Consider the following 12,989-nt stretch of genomic DNA (forward strand, 5'->3'; position numbering starts at 1 on the left):
GAAGGCATTCAAGGGCCAGGTTGGATGTGGCTTTGGGCAGCCTGCTATAGTGTTTGGCAACCTTGCCCAGAGCAGGGGGCTTGAAACTAGATGATCTTTAAGGTCCTTTTCAACCCAGGCTATTCTATGATTGAGTAATGCTCTTCAGGCAAGGTAGAATACATTTGTATTTGATATTTGAAGCCTTACTGTAAAGCTTGACAGCTCTGTCTAGACAGCATGCAATGAGGAAACAAATGATGTCAGTACATAATCTATCAGCTATTGCTTAGAATCCGTTTCTGTTTCTTTTATCTTAATAGAGGGGAAAAAAAAAAAACAAACAAACTTGGGGTTCTGTTACACCACCATGAATATACAGACACTCTACCAGTTTCATGTTCCTCTAGACCTTAATATTTCTTTATATACTATGTCCTCAGTTAATCTGATTCTTTTTAAAATAAACTTCCTGAAAAAACATGTTTAGTAATATTTAGAAGGGACATCATGGGACAGAGAGAGAGAGTTATCTGTGCAGGCAGATGAATGTTATAAATAGAAAGAGCTTTGAGTGGTGCTGGAAGAGACAAGTGTGTTTTTCCAAGAGCACATGGTGAGAAAGAATTTGGCTGCCTATTAGTCTCAATCCTAAAATGTTCTGTTTAGCTGGTAAAATAATAAATTGAGATGGTATTTTTAGGAATTAAGCATTTGTACATGCGAAGGTATTATTAAGTACTTAGGTCTCCATCATATCTATGCTTTGACTTCAAGGAGATGTGCTGAGGCATGTTACTTAGATACAAATACAGGCATCTTGAGCCAGTGCAATTATGCCAGATCTCTTGAACTGTGTATAGTTTGTGAGGATGATCAATATCAAGTGTCTGTTTTAACTCTTTGACTGAATGCTGAAGGTGACTATTTCTAAAATACATACATCCTGTTCAATATTAAAATTAAAGAGCTTGTACTTCTTTACAACAACAAAAACAACAGCATCCTAAATTAGATTATGCATCGTAAGTCTTTTAAGTAATAGCCTTCCTTATTTCTCTATTCTTTTACTTCTATCTTGCTCTGTAATGCCGTGTGTTCTATGGAAACTGATATTGTAGTTAGCTATTAACTTTTCTGTCAGAATGTTATTAAAATGAAAAGTAGTTAAACAGTGCTTAGTTAACTTGCTTCCAAGGAACATTATGATGTCCATTGAAACGTACTAAATTGGTCTTACCAGAGCACTGAAGTGCAATCTACTTCCTATAGTACCTTTTTCTTGCATGATTAGAAACGAAGAAATTTCTCATAGTTTTTAGAAAGTAAATTCTCATCTTTATCAGTGTGTTTTTGTTTGTTGGTTGGTTTTCTGGTAGTTGCTTTAATTATCTTTTTCCTTAATTATTATTTTTCTACCTCCTTTTCTGTCTAGAATAAGGAATAACAGCTCAAGCCAGTCTTTCAGTCATCATGGTTATGAAGGTTGCTGGCAGATACCAGACAGGGCTTAGCATTGGGACTGTGAATAAGAGGTTAAAACAAATTTCTTCTTTCCTTACCTAGGCATTGATAGATGACTAAAGAGTGGAATTCCCTGAAGTCATTAAAATAACTTAGAGCCTATTCTGCAAGCTTTTTCTCATTTCATCTTGGTATATCTTTGCCTTCTAAGTTCCAGACATTTTGATGTTGACATTCCAAAGCTGCTCCCACCTCTTTCCATTCAAAAGTTTTCATTTCTGCAAGACTATAAAATATTAAAGGAAAATGCTCTTGTGGGGGATATTTGTTTACTCCATCTCTCCTTCACTCCAACATCATGCTGCTGAACCTGAACAAGGAGTCAGATGAATTATTTAAGTGAACCACCATCAAAGTCCTGTGCTGCTGTGTCACAGATTTATGCTCAAGATTCCTGTTGTCAGATACTATTTTGCTAAGGGGTGAGATATACGAGGTATGTGTGGCTTTTCTCTAAGGTTCCCTGCTAAGAGAAGCTCTATTTGCACAGCTTAAGAGAGACAAAAATTAATGAATAGAGGCCCTCAGCCTGGAGGCCTTGCCAGGCCGAAATGACTTTTTGTTCAATGGCATTTTGACACTGGATTGTCACTTTTATTTTTGGAGAGACAATTCCTGATGTAAGTCAATCAAGAATGTAATTATATTCATCTGTGTTTTTTTTAAATTACTGTCTTCAAAAAAATGCACAGACTGGAAGTTGTGTTTGAAAAAAACAAAGAGCTATTGAAAGAGAGAACCTAGTTTTGCTATAACGTTTGTGTTGGCTGGTCATTGTGGCCCTGTGGAATGCCTGCTATGAGGCTCTGATGGTTGCTGCTTATTTCTATTGACAAAACTTAATATTATTTCAGAAATAAACAGTAGTAAAAATAGCAAGTATATTCTGGGTAGCACAGAGATTTTCTTTCTTCCTGTCAAAAAGAAAGACAAAAGTTTGAGTTACTCAGGATTAAGGAACTGAGTGTGTGTAAAATTAATGCCCTTCTGGTTTGTTTATCAAAACCCAGCAAGACCATAAATCTTCAGAAGTCAAGGATCCTAAAAATTAAGTTGAATGAAGTTTATTCCGAATGTTGACTTTTTTTTTTTTTTCTTGAGAGGAACTTGGCTTTGTCCTCTGAATTTAACTAAATGATGTAACATGTTTTTATATTATTTTCCTTGTTTCTGGAGGAGCGGTTCTGTCATTAGTAGACACTTTTCACACAGGATGTATTTCTGGCTTGTTCATTAACGTCAAGAAGGAAATAGAGGGGCACTGAAAAGCATACAGATAGGTGTCCCATTGATAGACATTCTGTCAGCCTCAGATCCACGTAGGCTTAAATACATTGTATTTCTTCCCACATTCTCTTATTTCTGTTTGTGTTATCAGTTACAGTGGACCTAAACTTGCTAAGTGCTACTTTTATTTTTAGGAAACCTTTCCACACGTTTTCTTTCTGATTTTCTTTGTTTTGCCAGGAAAGCAAAGTAAAGATGACTTGGGATCTCTGGCGGGAATTGTTATGCTTTTCTGTCCTTGATAGGATTTAAAGGAATTCCCTTACTTACGTCAAAAGTCCACCTCACTTGGTATCCGGTTTCTGGCGTGGAACAGTATCTCCCCTTACAAAGGAAAGGAGAATAGGAACACATCCTGTTGGCCATGTTTCCAGAACCTCCTCAAGGATATCCTACCGCATGATCAGAACGAAGAGTGATGAAATCCTGCAGGAGGTATGGCACCCAGCTTGAGAATATTAGTCGTCAGCCTCACACGTGCACAGTTTTTGTCGCTTGAGACTGAAGTTTCCAAATCACTGATTTTAGCTAGTTCAGAACTGGGATAAAGTGTGCTTAAATGGGCTGGGGGCAGGGGAAGACCTGCTAAAAAAAAAAAAAAAAAAAAAAAGATCCTCTTATGATGTACGCTGAAAAGCCTCCAAACTGATTTTGACTCTCTTTTATGCAAATCATGTTTCTCATTTTCAGCTGGTCTGTTTCTCTCTCTCTCTTTGCTCAGGGTCAGAGAATGTTCTCTGACTGTCTGATCAATTCTCTGTTCTGTCTTCTGATTAATTGAATATACAGCACATGAAACAGTCTTCCTCTCTTACTAAATTCCTAAGGTTTTTTCTTGACCTTTGCATAACTAATCATCCGTCCATCAAATTTTATTTGGTTTCATCTCACTTATGACTTTTCATTTCACATGGCATGTCTGGATTTATTTTTAACATTTGTTTTCTTGCTCATTCCTTTACACCTCTCACATGACAACTTACCCAAGTATATCATAGGCTTTAAACATCGGTATTCAGTCTATTTCTTGAAACCAGTTGTCTAACTGTACCTTATTTTTTTAACCACTCTTTTAATACTTTAACATACATTGAATTAATGTTACTTTCCCTTTCTCTTCTGGTGCCAATAGCAAAATTTTACTGATATTATTTCTGAGTAAAAAAGTAAATTTATTCTCTCCTTTTTTAGGTCTACAAAGCTGTACATTTATTTTTTTTTGGGGGGGGGGGGGAAGGGAAAAGAGGGAATAAGGAAAAGATTTCAAAATTGATATTTTTAGACTTTTTTGGGTGCAGCTGACAAAACTATACAAGATCTTCTGTGATGTATGCCATCTATATAACTTTAAATGTCTTCAGTGATAAGGAAACTGCTGTTAGGCAGTTTCTGGAAAATTGAGGTGTGAAGAGATTGAGGAGTCTCAAATCAAAAAAATAAAATAAACATTAAAGTTCTTTCTGATTTTACACAGAATTAGGACCCCTTAGCATTTTTGGGAAACAGGTCCTGATTCATTTGCCTAAGCCCATAAAGCAGCTGGGAGATCTAAGTTCTAGAGAGCTGCTTGTGGGTTTTAATATACATACGTCTACATAGATGTATTTTCAGCTATTCCCAAATTATATTATGAATTTGGTGTGCTATATAATGCTTACTGGATGATCTTCAAGAATAAAATGTCTCCATAACAACATTTTCTGCCTCTAGGCAGCAAAAATAGTTTGAAGGTATTCATGACCCCTTCTCACAATGTCAAATATACATGTGGAATCAGGGTATACTCTGATAAGTACAAAGAGAAGATCACTATTGGAGTTAGGCATTTTTATTTCTAGGCAATAAGCTGATCTTTCCCATTCAAAAATAGGCACGATAAAGAAGAACAAGGATTCCTGCTAATGCAAGGCTGAATTCGCTATTGGTTCACAGAGTTACACCTGTTTGCTTCAGATGAGGAATCTACCTCAAACTCACCATGCAGGAAAAAAAAAAAAAAAAAAAAAAAAAATTTTAAAAATTTTAATCCTGTAGGATATTACCACAGGGAAGTTGAACTGTGAGCAGAAAATCATCTGAACAATCAAGTGAAACACTTCTGTGAAGTGACTTAGGGAAGTAAAGAAAGAAAATTGAAGTTTAATCTTGTCCTGGTTTCAGTTAGCACAGAATTAATTTTCTTCCTAGTAGCTGGTGGAATGCTGTGTTTTGGCTTAGGATGAGAAGAGTGCTGATAACACCCCGATGCTTTAATTGTTGCAGAGCAGTGCTTATACTAAGCCAAGGACATCTCAGCCTTTTGCTCTGTCCTGCCAACGGGCAGGCTGGGGGTGCAGTAAGAGCTGGGAGGGGACAGACCCCGGACAGGTGACCCAAACTAGCCAAAGGGGTATTCCATACCATCTGACGTCATGCTAAACAATATATAGGGGTGGCTAGCCGGGGGAAGGGGGCCGGACTGCTCGGGGTTAGGCTGGGCATCGGTCAGCGAGTGGTGAGCAATTGCATTGTGCATCACTTGTTTGTACATATTATTATTATTTCCCTATTATCACCATATTATTATTATTGTTATTATTGTTATTATTATTTTGTTATTATTATTTTCCTGTCTTATTAAACTGTCTTTATCTCAACTCACGGGCTTCACTTTCCATTTCTCTCCCCCGTCCCAGAGAGGGAGGGGGGAGGGTGAGCGAACGGCTGCGTGGTGTTTAGCTGCCGGCCGGGTTAAACCACGACAAATCTTCATAAGGAAATAGTTCTGATGTAGGAAAGTAGTAATTTACTGATACTCCTATACTTGAAGCACCGATCTTTCTGTTTTGAGTAGTAATCATAATCATACAGCAACTTTAGCTATTTGTGAAGGAGGAGATGAAGTGAGTTTCAAAGAGATTTTTACCTTTTTTTTTTTTTTAATTTTAGAAATGCAAATTGATTTCTCTGGAGGGAGGAATGCTTACAGACAGCTTTGCAAAAATGATTTGGTAACTAACAGCCTAGAGTGAAAAAAATGGTATAGCCTTTCCTCCTGAAAAGATAAGGGAGTGAACCAAGGAATCTCTTAGATGTGCCAAGCTTGTGACAATGTGATTTTTGAAGAATTTTATGTGGTGAATTGAGATGTTGTTAAAACCTGGAACAACTCACAGTGCATATATACATACGTTGACTTCTTGGAGAACAGATTGGGAAGGCGACCACTTGGCACTGTCAGCGCTCCTTTGTTCTATGCAGCACACGCAATGTGAGCATGAAACCAAGGTGTGGGTGCAATTGAGGCTTTGGATTGGTATCGGCAAATCATATGTAGCAGTGTGTGAACGTTTCCTTTCGCCTTTTGAAAAGATACTTAAAAATAAGGCATAAAAAAAACAGATGAATGTTAGAAACGTGAAGCTACTACACGTTCCAAGTTGGCATGTGAGCTTTGTTCAAACTGTCCTCCAAAAATAGTTCTGATGATAATGCCACAAGTTTAATGATGCAATGAAACTCCTCTCTGCCACTGCACAGAGCAGGGCAAACATTTTCTCATTTATCTCTTTTTCTTAAGTAGTAGGAAAAAGCCCTAAATATGTTCTTTACACCTGAAAGAACACACTATCTCCCTAGTTATTTAGCAGGCTTCTGCAGGCTTGTCCTGCAGCACTGGCTTACAGTAGTAAACAATTGCGATTTTCTTTTATGATGGCTACTTGCTGTCAGACTACCTGAGTACAACCCAGACCTGAAGATTCCATTGACTGCAGAAGCAATATTAAAAAATTGAAAGGGGACATAAAGAAACACAATCCTGACAGTGTTTAAAAACTTGAAATAATTGTCATGAACCTAATATGAGGCTACAAATTTTGGTAGAACTTGTCATCCAGTAGTGCATTTTCAATACAAAGCCAACTATAAACCAGCCAACAACTTTACTCTAACAAGCATCCCATCCAAGTCAACTCCAGAAGTATTCATTCCTCACTCTGAAGACTATCAGATGTAAACAAAAGCTACTGCACAGCACTTTCTTAAATGCATTTTGGAAAAGCTATTTATATCAAATCAAGGTCTTGAGTGTTTAAAGTCAAGATGATGATTTTGTTCCCTAGATGGAGTTTCACTCTCGTCTCATTATTTTCCTCTTACTGTTACAGTATGAATTATGTTTTGACTTATTTTATAACCTTACAAAAATAAGAGGAGGACCAAAGAGCAATGCAAACAACTCTTTTTGTTATCAATAGCAACTTATTTGCATCTCATGGTAGAAGACTGAGCTCCTGAAACTGCTGCTATGAGAGCATATTCTGGTAGTACATTGCTTACACTGTGGTTTAGTATCCAGCACTGTCTAAAGCTGTTTGTGCTTCTCTTCTGCAGTGTCATGTATCTAAAATTTTCTATGAAACGGATACTGAACAGCCTGACTGTACCAAGTTCTTTGTTTTCACCCTCTGTGCTGGCACACACCAGCACTGACTCTGAGGCTGCTTGTTTGAGAAAGCCTGCTTTCTTAAGTGTTGGCAGCATAACACGAGGATATGATGCAAGTTAAAATTGTGATTGGTTTGAACGTCAGTTAATGCTTAAATGTCTCCAGCAGCTTATAGCTTCATTGCATCAATATACTAGAACTATACATCATGAAATTCACATACCTTCATTTGTTATTCCTTCCTGAAAATCTTAAAAAAAAAAAAAAAAAAAAAAAAAAAAAAAAAAGTCAAATATTACAAGGAGTTGCAAAATAAATTATCACAACAGTGTCTTTAAATAAGAGTTTAAATCAGCAAGAAGTTCAGATAATGAGTTTTAACTTGGCCATGCTCTTGCAACTTACATGTAGGCTAAAATCTGATATCAGCATTTTGAGGTGTGGTTAAAATTAAGCACCAGACAATGCAGTAGAGAGTTGTAAGCTTAGTCATCCATAGTTTGACAGCTTTTTGTGAAAGTTTTGTTCTGTGAAAACTAATAGTGAGCATCATGTTCTTCAATGGCAGAATATGGATGTTTCCTGACTAAAGCTTTTCTTTTTTTAAGTATATTTAAAAAAAAAAAAAAAAAAAGTAAGAAAAAGTTTATAGATTTGGGAGGAAGATAACTTGTTAAAAATGGCCATTAACAAGGGCAACTTCCACCAGCAATGCATGTTAATTGAGTCTTTGTCATTCTTGACACTTTTTTCATTATTATAAATGCCTTTGCAATTTTAGCCTAGACACGGAACAAAGATTTGTGAAATACCCTTGAAGACAATGGCATATTTTAGTGATTTTAACAGCCTTTTGAAGATTGAACCTACAACTTAAGTTTTTATTTAATTAAGAAACCTTGATATAAATCATTTCTTTGTACTCACTGCATTTTGGAACTTATCTCAAACTATCAGAAACAGTAACACTTCCACAGTAAGAGGGGGCTTCTGCATCTGTGTTAATGAGGAATGTTTCCCAGTATTGGGATTCTGAAGAGATGGGAGGTATGCTATACTGCTGCAATAGTTAGAAAATCTCTGAAAGAACAGAGAAAGTCAGCTGTGCAGCAAAACAAAGGGCATTCTGATCCACATCATTCACTCTGATGGCATTTGTTGCAGAAACTGGATGTGGTAAAGAATCATAGAATCATAGAATCATAGAATATCCTGAGTTGGAAGGGACCCTTAAGGATCATCAAGTCCAACTCTTGACACCGCACAGGTCTACCCAAGTTCAGACCATGTGACTAAGTGCACAGTCCAATCTCTTCTTAAATTCAGACAGGCTCGGTGCAGTGACCACTTCCCTGGGGAGCCTGTTCTAGTGTGCAACCACTCTCTCTGTGAAGAACCCCTTCCTGATGTCCAGCCTAAACTTCCCCTGCCTCAGCTTAACTCCATTCCCGCGGGTCCTGTCGCTGGTGTTAATGGAGAAAAGGTCTCCTGCCTCTCGACACCCCCTTACGAGGAAGTTGTAGACTGCGATGAGGTCTCCCCTTAGCCTCCTCTTCTCCAGGCTGAACAGGCCCAGTGCCCTCAGCCGTTCCTCGTACGTCTTCCCCTCCAGGCCTTTCACCATCTTCGTAGCCCTCCTCTGGACACTCTCCAACAGTTTCATGTCCTTTTTATACTGTGGTGCCCAGAACTGCACACAGTACTCGAGGTGAGGCCGCACCAGCGCAGAGTAGAGCGGGACAATCACCTCCCTCGACCTACTAGCGATGCCGTGCTTGATGCACCCCAGGACACGGTTGGCCCTCCTGGCTGCCAGGGCACACTGCCAGCTCATATTCAACTTGTTGTCTACCACGACCCCCAGATCCCTCTCTTCTAGGCTGCTCTCCAGCATCTCATCGCCCAGTCTGTACGTGCAGCCAGGGTTTCCCCGTCCCAGGTGCAGGACCCGGCACTTGCTCTTATTGGACTTCATGCGGTTGGCGATCGCCCAGCTCTCCAACCTATCCAGATCCCTCTGCAAGGCCTTTCCACCCTCATTCGAGTCCACAACTCCTCCAAGTTTGGTGTCATCAGCAAACTTGCTCAAAATGCCTTCTATTCCTACATCCAGATCGTTTATAAAAATATTGAAAAGTACCGGCCCTAAAATGGAGCCTTGAGGGACCCCACTGGTGACCGCCCGCCAGCCTGACGCAGCCCCATTCACCATAACCCTTTGGGCCCTGCCCGTTAGCCAATTGCTCACCCACTGAACGTAACTAGTGAATAAGAAGTGACAAGATATTTCTTCATCTTTACTGCTTCTGACTAATATATGTATTTAGCTTGGGCATAAGTTAATATTTGTAAGGGAAATCCTCAGACTTGGCTGTTGATGTCAGAATATCAACAAATTAAGCAGTATTAAAAGGTAATTTTTGAATCATTGACGTGTGATGTACTTTTCACATGACATGTAGCGTAGTTATTGACACAATGTACATGGAGAACTATGACATTAGAAGGCCTTGTTATAACAAACTTTGCATTTGAAGAACACTGCAGAATGATGTGCAATATGTATAAGCTGCCAACGTGGTAAGGGGCTAGCTTAGCTGAAAAACATTTGAAAGGTGAATGACTTGTGCAACTGTACTCTGAAATGACTAGGGCTCAGTATGACGCAAACTTCCTTTGACAGAATGCACTGAAACAAGGCTGCTCTGCTGGTATTGTTATTTCTATAATCTCATAAGTCTAAGAAACCATTAGTAGATGTGATGCTGTAAATGGCAATTGTGCTAACTGCCTTACATATAGGTATTTCTACAGAGCTCACGAAATGGGAAGTGCCAAAATAATGATCATACTACTACTACTTCATCTCTACCTATACTTGTTACAAACATGTATTTGAAACCTGTCTATCTTTTAAGGAATAGTTATCGCGTTTTTATTTTTTTCCACAATGACTACATTTCATACAGCATTCAAATAGGACATCTACACAAACCGGGAGGCAATGCATAGACTTAGTTAAGGAAACAACTGGATCGTAAGTTTTCACTTCCTTGTTTACTTTTCATCCTTTTCTATTTGGTTTCTTTCATGCAGTTTCTGGGCTACGGATAAACTAAGCTTCTTACTGTTTCTGCATGTGTAACAGCAGGATTGCACTCTTCGCAATCCCGTGTCACCATCTGAAATGTTTATATTGCTTGTCTTCAAGGCTTGTTTCTTGGGTTTGGACTCATTGACAAAGGACAAGTTGTGTTCTCAGTGCATGTTATTTGGTATGATTTTATTTCTGAATATATTTATTTCTGAAAGTCATACACAGAATAATTGATGGTGTTCAGGATGGCATACAGAACCAGTATAGTTTGTATAATTTCTACTACTGGCAATAATTTGTACTAATGCACCAGTGATTGATACGGAGGTTATAAAGTTTCCACTATTTTCTTAACTTGGTAATAGTGCTGTTATTGTTGCACTATAGAGAAAAGTTATAGAGGTCATCTGTAGTTTTGATATTTTGACTTTGATTAAAAGCTAACTTTTTTTGTGTCAAACTGTAGTAAATATTGGAAGTCAAAATGCAGAGTTTTCCAGTGGCTGAACTTTGGTAGCTCAATGTGAACTGGTTAGGACAAATGACAGAAAGCAGTTATCAAGCTACTGTTGATGGTGATGGAAGCACATCTGGAAACATGACACTGGAAACATGAACCCACAGTTTCAGTAAAGAAACGAGTCTTACACAAGACTGGTAGACTCTGGAATCAGTCATTAAAAAGAAATAAGCATTGTGTCACTTAGCTAATGAAATATATTGCTTATTTATTTTTGATGCTGGAAGTCCTCTTTGATTTGCGTTACTAAAAATGGCTGTGCTAATATGTGCTAATATTCCTCTGAGACATTCATCCTCTGTTCTTATCATGCAATCCTTCTGTAAAACATAAAAATGATTAATGCAGTCTGAGGTTCGTGGCTAATTTCTTCTCATCCTCTGTATTCCTATATCAATAACCTCTTTGACTCACATTTTTTTCTTCATTAACGTGATGGAAGATTTGTACCTTGAAATATGACAATACCGATCAATAAGTACTGGGTAAAATGTGCTTTGCCTGTTCTTATTTCTGTGTTAGTAGTACTGTTGATTAATATTTATTTTTTTCTGTAAAAGGGTCTTGTGACAAGAAAAAAAAAGTTCAATCTTTTCTCTTTTCTCTCTTGAAACTTTTGAACAGGAAGTTTCATATTCAGTTTATCTGCAGTACGAATAACATTTTCCAACAGGCCATGTTTGGACTAGCTAGGTAGGCAATGTCCAAGCCAAGAAGTCTAACAGTGAGAAGTGTTATTTCCCTGCCTTACCCTTAGCCTAAGAGTAGTCTAATAAACCTGAGGAAACTACCTCCACCGAATGGAGGGTAGCAACTTAAAGCAGGATTTTTAGTATTTTCTCCTATTAATAATACTCCTGTCCTCACGGTTCATGTGCCATTCAGTTCATGTTCCTGTGTTATGGTTCTCACTCATCTTAAAGAGGACTTGAAAGAGACAACTGGTGCAGTTGTTCAACACACTGTCTTTAAAATGAAGAATGAAAAGGAACTTGGACTTCTAAGGATATTTTGTTTCAGCAAAATATCTTTTTGGACCAATTCTAAGTCTCTGATGTTGCATATAATAATAATTGTATAGTTAATAGAAATTAAGTCTATTCATGTATTTGGTTTGAAGTTACTTAATCATCATGATCTACAACGTAGAAGTTTAAAGTAGATTTTAACTTTTAGCCTCAATTATAATTGCTAAAAATTTATTACATATTCAAAATGCAACTGTTCTGCAGTTGTTGGAGGTAAAGTGAATGTTCATCATGCTTCTAGTCAAGAGCTTTTACTGTTCTCCCTGAAAACAAAACAACATCTGTTTTTGTTTGAGTTTGCATAGTTTGGGTGTTTGACTTCTTGAGAAATATGCACCAATCAAATATTTTCAGCTTTAAAATGTCTAAATAAGCAAGCAACAAGGCATCCATGACAGAGAACTGGCATTGTTACATGGATAGGAACAATGTCTACAACTTCCAGTGAGATGAAGTAAATTATAAGTAAAAATAGTCCTTTTCAACTGTACAAAATTAGGTCTCGGCTTTTTCTCCTGACTTTAATCTTAAATATTTGTCGTACTGTATGGGAGTCTGAGAAAGATATTCAGCTTTGATTACTTATCTTCACATCTGTAAATTGGAATAAGATTCTCTATTGCTAAAATGAGGATGCAGAGGTATGAAAATCAATTAATTTTCAGAATTCTGGATAATAGAACTGTGAAATGTTGGTTCTTTATGACTTCATACAGAGGGTTGTTCCAGGTTTTAATACCTTGGCTTTTTTGTCCTTTACTAGAGAATGAAAAAAAATGTAAAGGTATGTTTTGCAGAGATACCTCTGATCAAATGAAGACCATTCGATCTATTATAAAAATTATTATCAATTTAAAAAATATAATTTTTTTACTCTTCATCCTTTGTTATCAGTTTTCAGATAGTATTATACAGAGGTGTTAAAAGTAAAACCAAACAATAGTACCAATATGGCCTGGGGGCCAATTCAAACTATATTCTCTAGGGGAAGTAACATCTCTATCTGCACATTATTCATGACTCCATGAGTTTTCAAATGCATTTGTGAAATAACCTGCATAATCTTGAGCTGATCGGGAAAAATATTGTTTCTTATAGATTTCTAAAATAGCTGCTGTTTTTTGC

At 37.5% G+C, this 12,989-nt stretch overlaps 1 protein-coding gene across 5 annotated transcripts in view; it reads left to right on the forward strand.

The window, feature by feature from the left end:
• Nucleotides 1–12,989, forward strand: part of ANO3 (anoctamin 3) — a 247,467-nt gene that overhangs the window by 47,386 nt on the left and 187,092 nt on the right. The window contains exon 1 of one of the 5 annotated variants that reach the window (XM_072039162.1): nucleotides 5,239–5,284. The exons of the other annotated variants lie outside the window; for them this stretch is intronic. The gene's annotated coding sequence lies outside the window, so the exon portion shown is untranslated. Of the gene's footprint in view, nucleotides 1–5,238; nucleotides 5,285–12,989 lie in introns of those variants that run through there. 5 annotated transcript variants of the gene reach the window in all.

Source organism: Anas platyrhynchos, chromosome 5 (genome assembly GCF_047663525.1).
Source record: "Anas platyrhynchos isolate ZD024472 breed Pekin duck chromosome 5, IASCAAS_PekinDuck_T2T, whole genome shotgun sequence".
NCBI classification, from domain to species: Eukaryota; Metazoa; Chordata; class Aves; order Anseriformes; family Anatidae; genus Anas; species Anas platyrhynchos.